Source organism: Crinia signifera, chromosome 1, assembly GCF_055691185.1.
Source record: "Crinia signifera chromosome 1, ASM5569118v1, whole genome shotgun sequence".
Lineage (NCBI taxonomy): Eukaryota > Metazoa > Chordata > Amphibia > Anura > Myobatrachidae > Crinia > Crinia signifera.
The window spans coordinates 196,082,532-196,095,039 of NC_139217.1; positions in this window are offsets into that span (position 1 = coordinate 196,082,532).

The following is a 12,508-nucleotide window of genomic DNA, read 5'->3' on the forward strand; positions in this document are numbered from 1 at the left end:
AGTGGAGATTTAACAAGTAGGCAAATATGGGTAAAAGGAAACACATGTAGGATAAATGTCATCATATATATAGTTTACTTTATGTTATATACATGATTTAAAATTAATTTTACAGGTTCTAAGTGCACATCAGACTCTGAAGCATCTTATTCACTTTTAAATACCCTTTTTAAAATTTCCACTTTTACCACTGGTTCCAATAAAAATGATGTAGGGTTTTATTGAGAGTTGCAAGCAAGCTTATTCTGCAGACAGATTTTTTTGTATTCTTTATTTTACTGTAAGTGGATCTGAACAATGTCTACCCAGCTTCTTTTTGTGATTTACGGTGCTCTCAGTCACATTTCCACTTTTTTTTTTAACAGTTTCTTATATAGCACACACATATTCCGCAGTGCTTTATGGGAAATAATAATAATAATACATAGATTTTAAAATAAATGCCCTGTAAACTATAAACATAACAAAACATTTTTTTTTTGTGAATTTAAATTATGATTAACCTAAATACTTTGCTTTCAAAGGTTGGTAATGATACAATAAGAGTCACCTCTACATGAATTAAATAATTGGTAGAGACTCCATGTGCAATCAGCTCATCATACTGTACTCAATGTTTCAGATTTAAATGACCAAGTCTAGAAGCTGGTACAGTAAGTTATCTCTTCAACTAAGCATTTTTCCTTACTGATGAATTTTGACAAACATGACATTTTTTGAGATTATCGGACTGTCTACTTTCTAGTTATTTAAATGTCAACTAACCATGTATCAATCTCTTCAAAGTGTGAGGCACTAATTAAATGATCGCCAATATATAATACAAAAATTATATACAGTAATTGCATTTTCATTAATCAACACAGCATTTTATACAGATGGAGCGCCTCTCATGCAGCTCCAGTACTCGCCAGAATGCCCCCGCTGGTTAGTGCTGGCAGAGAGGTGCTTTATCTGACTGGGACATGCGCAAAGCGAGACGGGCAGGGTTAGGGGGTGCGGGGAGGTGGCAGCAATGGGTGGCGGTGAAGAGATCCGACAGAATATGGCGCAAGCGTCACGTACACAAATGCCCCCTTCCGGCGGGGCTGACAGAGGCTGTCAGCTGACGATTTTATCGCCAGTGCCCTGCTGAATGATGGGGGCTCCATCTGTTTCTACTTTTTTTAAAGTTATTGAACAGTATTCTATTACACGCAGTAATTTACCGCACATTAAAAATAGATTTTGGTAAATCAGGCTATCCAATTTTAGCCTGTTTTTATGTGCGGTAAATAACCCGTTATTGAACAATAATAATGGGTCATCTGGGGCTGCTTATTGGGGAAGTTAATCTGAAAATACACATGAAGCAGAATGCCCAGTAAGCGTTAGCTTATCCGGCTAATTGTAATTGAAACTGGGAAGCCTTGATAATGCTCTTGTGCTTGAACCAGGATATGCTATACTCCTATAGCCCAAACCAGAGTATAACCGACCAGAATAGATGAGATGATAAGGATAAAACAAGTCTTTTTATTAAGCATGCATTTGATGATAACAAGTAGTGGCAGATGTTATAGAATTGGTAATTCTGTATCACGTAAATAGGAACTGGAATATAGGCAATGCTGTAGTGGGTAATATCAATGATGGCATACAATTTAGTTACAGTGTAGGAACACAGATGAAGTCCCAATAAAGAAAGCAGCATATGGCGAAACAGTTGCTGGATGATGTGTTGCTGACATCTGAAGATACAGAGTACTTTTACTATCATTGGCAACTATCTGATGGATCAGGGTATCAATGGCAGAACACCGATTAAGCAAAGATATCAAAGGCGGAAATACTGATGGAGCTGGATATTAATGGCGGGAACACTGAAGGTTCAGAGATATCAATGGCGGAACATTAATGGAGCTGGATGTTAATCGTGGAACACTGATGAAGCAGAGGTATCGATGGTGCAACACCAATGGAGCTTGTTACCAAACACCATTGAGTAGAGGTAATGATGATGGAAAGTCAATGGAGCTGGATATCAATGGTGGAACACAGATGGAGATGAATATCGATGACGGTACGCCAAAGGAGCCAGGCACACTGCAAGCTGGATCAAGCTGTACTCTCGAGCAGGAGGGATAATCAAAGGAGCTGGAAAGCTTTGAAGCTGCTAGGAGAACACAACCATACAGGGTGAGACAATCATAGCACTGGTGATTTGGCAGTTCTTAGGAAATAGTATGAGGTTATTGACTAGAGCAGCGGTTCTTAAACTGTGGGTACTGACCACCTCAGCATGGGGTCGCAACTCTATGTTGTTGATCATCAGGTTAATGTGTCTGTGGATGGGGACAGGGTATAATTCATTAAGTAAATATCCACTGTTTCCTCTTCCATCTCAGTGACACCCTTTTCCATTCACCCCCATTACTCACTGCCTCCCAGTCACAAAAGCGGTCACTTCACTTCACTGACCACACATGGGTCGGCCATTCAGTAATAACTTGGTGGGGTCCTGTAATAATTTTTATTGTCTGACGGGGTCCCAGAGCAAAATAGTTTGAGCACCCTTGGGCTAGAGCAATCAACAGTATACAGGTCGCAAGCGATGGGTTCAAAAAACACAATTTTTGTTTTATGTCCATTCCGATTACCAAGATCACCGATTACAACCACTGAAACAAGCCCATCACATATGCTCAGTGTGACTTACACAGATGCACGGATTGCCAATTATCTCTGAACTGGGCAAAATTGAGGGTTGCATCTATCTATCTATCTATCTATCTATCTATCTATCTATCTACAGTATCTATCTTTCTTTTTTTCTATCTATCATCTATCTATCTCTATATATTCTAATATATAAAATTAAACATTTGTCTGTCCTGTCTTTCTATACAAATCCACAGTTTACAAGGGAAGATCGTATTACGAAAGTATTAAAACACAGCTGAGGCAGCTAAAATAATTCCAAATCAAAATTAGTTACGGTTAGTTTTTATCAATTAAGAACCACAATTTTTACTGTACACTCATATGTACAGTATATTCCAACATAACTCCGGAACTCCGGTGAGGCAGCAGAACAGAGTATTTGAGAATACAGCATAACTCTGGAATGACTGGAGCAATTTACACCAAATTTGGTACACATATGATATCAATTACAATCTGTAAACAAATACTGTGTGGGTGACACACCCCTAGCACCCCAAGGGGTGGGCAGCAGCACAGACTATTTCAGGACATGCATGATATGTCATTGGTGACAGGGCTGCATGTGAAAGGGACAGTGACACAATGGGCCTTATTTTGGTTCATTCTTTCTGACAAAATCCTTCTTAGATGGGCAAAACCATGTGCACTGCAGGTGGGGCAGATGTTACTTGTGCAGAGAGAATTAGATTTGGGTGGGGTTTTACTTCAAAGTGAGATCTATATTGCAGTGTAAAAATAAAGCAGTCAGTATTTTCCCTGCACAGAAACAAAATTACTAACCCAAATCTAATTCTCTCTGCACATGTTACATCTGCCCCCCCTGCAGTGCACATGGTTTTGCCCATCTAAGAAGGATTTTGTCAGAAAGAATGAATCAAAATAAGGCCCAATGTGAGGAGGGGAATGGAGATAGCACAAACCCACACACTGAGTTATATAGTAGCAGTGGCAGGGTCCCCCAGCAGTATTGAGCATATCAGGAGATGCATAATGTGCTGCGCTTTAAAGTAACTTAACGAAACAACTAATGTTATTTATACTGTGTTATTAATATTGACATTGGTTTTTTGTAAACAAACATTCTTAAAATCCCAGGCAGTAAAACAATAAAAATAGAAAATGGGATTTTATTTTTGGTTATTTTAAAGGCTATAAATAGCATATTGTATAATTGTAACAAACTATGAAGCACATTTAGATTTCTGAAAAAGCATTAGTTGAAACTGGACATATTAAAACTGAACAGTTACAGATGTAAACATTCAAATTTCCCCTGCAGCTCATCCTGATTCTTGATGTCTTTTCCCATATCAATCTCACTCTGCATGAAAAAATTCATTCCTGCTCCACGAGTCCTGGGTGCAGGAAAATGCACCTCTTTGAGCTGCCCGAGGCTGTACCATTCTCTATGGATTATCCATTTGCAAATGCACTGATATATTGCTACTCATAAAGTAACACTGAAAGGTTCAGACTAATCCTGTTGTAGTCTACATTTATCTGCAGTTTCTTTTCTTCTGTTGTTTTTCATTAGTTATTTGTAGAGATGAGCGCGTTCGTAATGGGGGAATCTGAGAACCCCCGAACACCCCCAATCTGAACCCGCCTCTGAGCCTGTTTTGGTTTACCCTCCCAGGCTTGGAGCGTGCGTTTCCGGAGCTCGTGAGATCCCACTTTTGGATCTCGCGAGGTACAAACCCTATAAAGGTGCGGCCGGGCGAGCGCCATCTTTACTCCAGCGTTGGAGGTTGAACAGGCCGCCCACCTATGTGCTCACTCTCCTGCCCACTTCCCGCTGCACATGTGCCTGTGCCTCATAGATAGCTGCTCCTTTCAGAGGCGTAACTAGAACTTTGTGGGCCCCATAGCAAAATGTATAATGGGGCCCCCCTTGAAATGCCCATTACACATTATATGACACACTGTAATGCCCATCACACATTATGCCGCTATCGCGATGCCCTTAACATATTATGCATAATGATTATTACACATTATACCAGACACCATAATGCCTATTACACATTATACTGTACTACACACCGTTATGTCCATTTCATATTATACCACACACTGTAATGCCCATTACACTTTATGCCACAAACTTTAATGCCTATTACATATTATGCCACATAAGTTCTGCATTCCTACATGCTTGTTGCCAGGAGCATACATGCTCGTTGCCAGGGGTTAATTGCTCGATGACAGGGAATATTGCTCATGATCTCCGCCAAAGGGGGAAGGGGGTTTACAAACTCATTGCTCAGGGGGATTACCATCTAGTTGCCATGGCGGTTTACAAGCTCATTGCCAGGGGGAGTTACTTACTCCAAATTGACAAATATAGATGTATATATATGCACAAATACACATATTTTTTATATATATATATATATATATATATATATATATACATACGCACTCTAGTATATATATATATACATACACACACACTGTAGATATATATAGATAGATAGATAGATAGATATAGTAGATATATATAAATATGTAAATATACAGTGATGGACAGAAATACAGCACTAGCTGCTGTAAGGAATAGGGGCTGTAAAGGGGGTATACAGTGGCAGTTGCTACTGGCAACGGGAACAGAGCCGCCGGCCGAAGCCTGTTTCTGGCAGGCCCAAGTTCCCTATGCATGGGGGCATACAGCCTAGATTTCATGGTGAGTCTGGATGCTAAGAAGCAGAGGGAGGTGAGAGGACTTAGACTGGAAAGAGCACCTTATGGGGATACAGACGGAAACGGGACATAGGTGGCGGACAGAGCATTCATGTAAAGAAGGACAGAGCACCATATGGGGGGACAGACTGACAGGGGGCATTGACTGACATAGCACCATATGGGGGGAAATACGGACAGGGGGCATGGACTGACATTGCACCACATGGGTGGGACAGACTGAAAGGGGGCATGGATTGACAAAGCACCATATGGGGGGACATACATACATGGGGCATGGACTAACATTGCACCATATGGGGGGGACAGACTGACAGGGGGCATGGACTGACATAGAACCATATGGGGGGACATACTGACAAGGGGCATGGACTGACATAGCACCATATGGGGAAACACACTGACAGGGGGCATGGACTGACATAGCACCATATGGGGGGACACACTGACAGGGGGCATGAAATGACATACCACCATATAGGGGGACATACTGACAGGGGGCATGGACTGACATAGCACCATATGGGGGGACAGACTGACAGGGGGCATGGACTGACATAGCACCACATGGGGGGACATACTGACAGGGGGCATGAACTGACATAGCACCATATGGGGGGATAGACTGACAGGGGGCATGGACTGACATAGCACCACGTGGGGGGACAGACTGACAGGGGGCATGGACTGACATTGCACCACATGGGGGGACATACTGACAGGGGGCATGGACTGACATAGCACCATATGGGGGGATAGACTGACAGGGGGCATGGACTGACATAGCACCACATGGGGGGACAGAATGACAGGGGGCATGGACTGACATAGCACCATATGGGGGGACAGACTGACAGGGGGCATGGACTGACATTGCACCACATGGGGGGACATACTGACAGGGGGCATGGACTGACATAGCACCATATGGGGGGATAGACTGACAGGGGGCATGGACTGACATAGCACCACATGGGGGGACATACTGACAGGGTGCATGGACTGACATATCACCATATGGGGGGAAATACTGACAGGAGGCATGGACTGACATAAAGTTGCAGTATATGAGGGGACAGACTGACAAGCAAACAGGGAAGGGGCAAAGACAGACAGATGGATGGGGGCAGCATAGATGAATGGGGACAGACTGACAAACAGTTGGGGGGTTGCTCATCTCACCATCACCTTCCTCTCCACAGAGCAGCTCAGCGCAGCAGCAGCAGCTTGACCTCCCTCCACGGGGCGGATCAACTCCAGGCAGGCTCCGACCAGCACAGCGGCACTTCTTTCTATACTGAAGATCTCCAGACAGGCTCCTTCTCCACAAAGCCTCCCCAGGCATTTTCAGGTGGCACCAGGCAGGGAGCCTGCCAGCGCAGTGGCACCTGCTTGTCAGGCACAGCCTCACCTGGCAGCAGCTGCAGGTTAAAAAATGCAGGGAGAGCGCGCTGGTAGCGCCGGCCGCGCACTGCGCATCACTCTCTCACTGTTCGGCTTCTCCTACACTGTGACGTCACCCCCCCCCCCTTTCCGCCCGGCTCCTTCCGCGCGCTGCCTCTCCTTGCCTGGCTCCAGCCTCCTACTGCATGGCGCATAGCTACCCCCGCCAGGCTCTATATTAAAGTAATGAAACTACCGAGGGTGCAGGGGACTGCTTGCTCTCCACCGGGCCCCCCCCCGCCTGCCGGGCCCCATAGCAGCTGCATCCCCTGCACCCACGGTACTTCCGCCACTGGCTCCTTCCATCTGTTCTGTAGTCCAGTCCAGTGGCACTGACAGTCTGTGCATTTGCCTCATAGTTCTGTACTAGTTTTATATACTAGAGTTCTGTAGTCCAGTCCAGTGGCACTGACAGTCTGTGCCTGTGCCTCACACATTATATATACCTGTCCTGTAGTAGTGTTAACTACTAGGTACAGTTCTGTAGTCCAGTCCAGTGGCACTGAGAGTCCATTTGGGTAGCACTGCACTGCTGCTGCAAAAGTGCATACTCCCTTTAAGTACACTGATATTGATATATATATTGCTGATTAAGTCCAGTGGTACAGCCGACAGCTGTATGTTGTAAAAAAAAAAAGAAAGATTTATGTGTGTATAAGGGTACACTACTCACCTGTGAAAGCTGCATAATATCTTTCCAATAAAGGGGTTATTAATATAATCCTTTTAATTTTTTCTGTCTCTGTCGTGTGTGTGTGTGTGTGTGTGTGTGTGTGTGTGTGTGTGTGTGTGTGTGTGGTTTAGGGTACACTACACTCCTGTGCCATCAGCATAATATTTCAAATAAAAAGTATAACAAGTTATTATTAATCCTTTTAATGTGTGTGTAAGGGACAGGATACACTACTCTCCTGTGCAGGCCGCATAATATTTTTCCAATAAAGGGGTTATTAATTTTTTTGTCTCTGCTGTGTATTTGTGTGGTTTAGGGGTATGCTACACTCCTTATTATTAATCCTTTTCATTTTTCCATCTCTGATATGTGTGATTAAAGGTACACTTCTCTCCTATGCAGCCCGCGTAATATTTTTCAAATAAAGGGGTTATTAATAATCCCTTTAATTTTATCTATCTCTGTTGTGTGTGTGTAATTTAGAGGTACACTACTCTCCTGTGCTGCATATTTTATAACTCCAGAAAGATAATGGAGAACAAAAATATGGAGGCTATAATAGTAAAAGAACAAGAACCACTTCCTCCGAGTGCTGAAGCTGCTGCCACTAGTCAAGACATAGAACATGAAAGGCCATCAATGTCGTCTGCCAAGGCCGATGCCCAATGTCAACATAGAGGGCATGTCAAATCCAAAATGGTAAAGTTCAGTACGTTGAAGAAAATAATAACCCCCCCCCCCCCTCCTCTTCCACTCCAACTCAATTTTACAATAAGCAACACAGTAGACAGGGACAGGAAGAGGGGTAAAGTGTAAGGCAGTGGGAGGCAGGGAGAAAGAGTGGGATACAGGGAAAGACAGAGGATGATGGGTACAAACACAATGTTCTGTGCAGTGCAGATAACAAGGTACGTAAACCTTGGTGGGGGCAGAACACAATGTCCCTTGCTCTGTCTTTGAGTGTCCCCACCCCTTAACTTTCCTTAGATTGGAACTCGGTGAAACATACTCTGACAGTGCCAATTACACCGATTGTGAGGTGCCTTTATTTTTCAGACAGAAGTAAATCAGAATAAATGTACAGCTGTCTATTAATTAGAGGCAGCATGTGACTGATCATTAGTGCTTATAGGTGGCAGGACTCTGCTATCAGTCCAGAACACAAGGTCATCCCTGCCACTCTAAGGTAAGGGCCAGGTCCCTCAGGCAGTGGGATCCACCCTGCTCCCTAAACTGTACCATTCATTTAACATTGCTCAAAATGGTCTGTTTTAGGGCCAGGGGATAACATATTATGTACATACTTTCTGTGTTTCTTCTGACATCACATATCAGAAGTAAAGATTTGCCAAAACCTGTAATACTCCCAGTTACAGAGGTTCTAAAGGTGGTTGTCTCATTTATAGAGATTAATACTTTGAGCGCCAACATTACTGTGTGAGGTATCTGCAAAATATCCACTAAAAATGCCAACAATGCTCACAGCAACTGTTATTTTTTGGCACTATGTTTAACAAAGCTTTAATTGATTGACTTCAGAACATTTGCCAGCAATAACTAAAGTGATTCATGTTTATCAACTTCGACCCTGGCATTTTTAGCGGGTATTTTGCATGGATTCAGTATTAAATCCCGGCGGTCGGGATCCCGGTGTTCAGAATCCCAACGCTGGAATCCCGATCGCCGAAATCCTGACAAGGGGGGGACGTGAATCGCCCCCCCTTGCGGGCTCGCTGCGCTCGCCACGCAGCAGGCCCGGTGCCTCGCTACGCTCAGCACACTAATTTATTCTCCCTCCAGGGGTGTCGTGGACACCCACGGAGGGAGAAAGTGACGGGATTTCGGCGATCGGGATTCCAGCATTGGGATTCTGAACGCCGGGATCCCGACTGCCGGGATTTACACTGCATCCCTTTTGCACATCTCTCACAGCAACATTGGCACTCAAAGGGCTGAGTGCCAAAATTGCTATGAGAGATGTGAAAAATGTATGTGTGATTAGGGCCAGATGTATCAAGCTTTATAAAGTGATAAAGTGGAGAGTGATAAACAAATAGTCAATCAGCTCCTAACTATCATTTTTCAAACAATGCCTGTAACATGGCATTAATTGCCCTGAAATGAGTAAACATTTGCTCATGTACAACCGCTACATTGATGATATTTTCATCATGTCTGGAGTGAATGCTAGGTAGTCTACTATAAAATATACTTATTCCATACCTCCCAACTTGACCCTCTCCAGGAGGGACACAATGCTCTGCTACTGGACTTCTCTCTTAATGTATGATTACCATCATCTGTTTTGAACTAGTTAATTGAAAAGAAAGGTGTTCAACCACAGGTGATGACAATCATACATTACCAGGGAAGTGCAGGGGGAGAGCAATGTGTCCCTCCTAGAGAGGGTCATGTTGGGAGGTATGTTATTCCTGTAGTCCAACAGTAGCTCACTTTCTTGATGTGACAGCGATGATACGTGATCATTTAATTGCCACTGATTTCCATTTTTAAAGATGTGTACCAGAGTACCTTTTTGATGTCTAACAGTCATCATCCTTCAGCCTTGAAAAAGAGGTCTCCCTCTCTTGCAGATGATTTCAGTGGCGAGACTGTCCAGCGATCCAATGCGAATTGCAGCTCAATTAGACTGACTTATTGTTAAATTTACTGCAAGAGGTCATGACCCATTGGTAATGGAGGATCAAAAGCATCAAGTGTTGATAATGCTGCACGATCAGTTATTGAAACCAAGTGTGAGATAAACTACTGATATATTACCTTGGACCAGTACATACTACCTTGGAAGTCTGGGGATTTATCATGCCACTAAGGCACTGTGGCCAATTGCTCAGACAGACCCTGACTCACCAGCTTTTCAAACTACTTGTCCTTTGGCAGCCTTTAAGCTTGGCCCAAATCTGAGAGACCGGCTTGTTAAAACTGAAATTACAGGAATGGGTATTCTCAAGGCTTCAAATACATATATGAAACCTACCGGTTGTTACAGTTGTTACAACTGTACAACCTGCAGGTATATGGTATCGTGTTCAAGATTAAAGCATCCGCACGCAACTAAACAATTAAATATTCATGCTGTATTTACTTGTCGTACTTCTTTTTTGTGTTTATGTTATAGTTTACCCCTGTGGCCTGTATGACGAGATAGAATGGTGCTCCATAGGTCAGCCATCAACCTGTCTCTTGCTGGCAGGGAGGTGGTCCTTTTAAATCTAAGGACCATTCATTCTCTCTCTGCTTTGAAGTATTTCATTATTGACCATGTGAAGGAGTCGCTCAGACGCGGGGACAGGGCGAGACATATTTTGAAGTAAGAATCCAGGTGGGTCTATAGGCTAGATGTTTTTCAGCCTAGAGGCCTAAATGACAAAAACAACTGGAATTTCATCATGTGAGATATTTTAGCTATTGCTTTTATTTTATGTAATGTATTACTGTATTCATGTATTACTGTGTTCATATATTTTTCATGTCTTTGCATTAATTATATTCATATTTGGTATTGTTTTCAGTTTTGTGCTTTGTTTTTGTATCTTTTTGTACACTGTTTTGGTGTTCTGGGTGTATGTTATAGTGGCCGTGCCTCTGCTGCAGCCACTAGTCACATTGATCACTTCCCCCTGGTGGCTCTAGTGGAGATCAAGCAGTTTGGTTGCCTAGCACATCCAGCGGCTGTCTCCAGGAAGCCATTGTGTGGGGACTTCCGATCATCTAGTTAGTGGCAAATTAGCGTCTCCTAGGGCACCAGGCGCCAGATTGGTATATTAAGAGGGTGAGTACCACTTGTACCTTGCTGTAGGATTATGACCAGATGAAGGGGATCAAATCCCAAAAGCTTGTCATTTAATGCAAGGTTTTATTTTTCATTACTTCTTTCTCTCGAGTGCTGTTTTCTTGGAGAAATATGCTATTCTTTTTCGGACAATGGGGTTAGCTGTGCTATGAGTCTATATGAGTACTGGCTGTTGGACTTTTATATATATAAATTTTTTTAGAAGCACTCACCAGGTACTAATCCAGGGATCATTTATTTACTCACATACAATGCATCAATGTTCCGACAGCGCAGCGCAGCCTTCATCAGGACATGATCCAACAATGTGTGATACTGCACCAATGCACATATTATCTTTGGTATATAGAAAACTTAATTGGTAACTCCTCACACTTTTTACCAATTTGGCAACAAATTATAAAAGACCTACAGTAACAATGTCATCTGTAATGCGTCCAATAGTAGAACTTGCAATTATCACCACAATCTAACATTAAAAAAAAAGTTAAAAATGGCAAAACTAATTTACAATCCTCCAAAACACTGCCATGGAGACGCCAGGCTACTTCCGGTATGCATTCCATTGTCATTGTATGCATTTTAAATACCGAATGTACAGTATAGCGGAAATCACCTCCCGCATTATGACAACAAAGAGCATTTTTTGGGTTAGTAAATTGCTAACAAGAACTGATGATTACTAAGCCTCAAAAATTGATTTATATTGCTTCTGAAGTCTTTGAGTGGAAAGATATAAGAACTTTGCTGCAAAATCTATTATAACCATTAACTTCCAGCCCTTGTGGGAACACCAAATTTTCATTTGTAGGAGTCCCAGTATTTTTAAATAATCTCAGTAGAATTACTGTCAACAATCAGTACTGCTGTAATAAAATACACTATTAATTCAGAATACACTAGAAGCCAAATAATTTTGTATTGCTCCTTGGGGAACTTAAGTTATATTTCTTGTTAATGTTTATTACTTACTTTACAAAAAGGTCTAATTAAATAAGAAAAACATTTTAGATTGCTTACAAAAAAATACATATAAGCTCAAGGTAACAATAAAAATGGGCAGTAATTGTGAGTATAAAACGTAAATAATGTAGGTGAAGTCAGGACTGCTATCAGATATTGTGTAGTCTGGGACTAGTGAAATAGGCACCTCCCCCCCTTCCTTTTTTAAA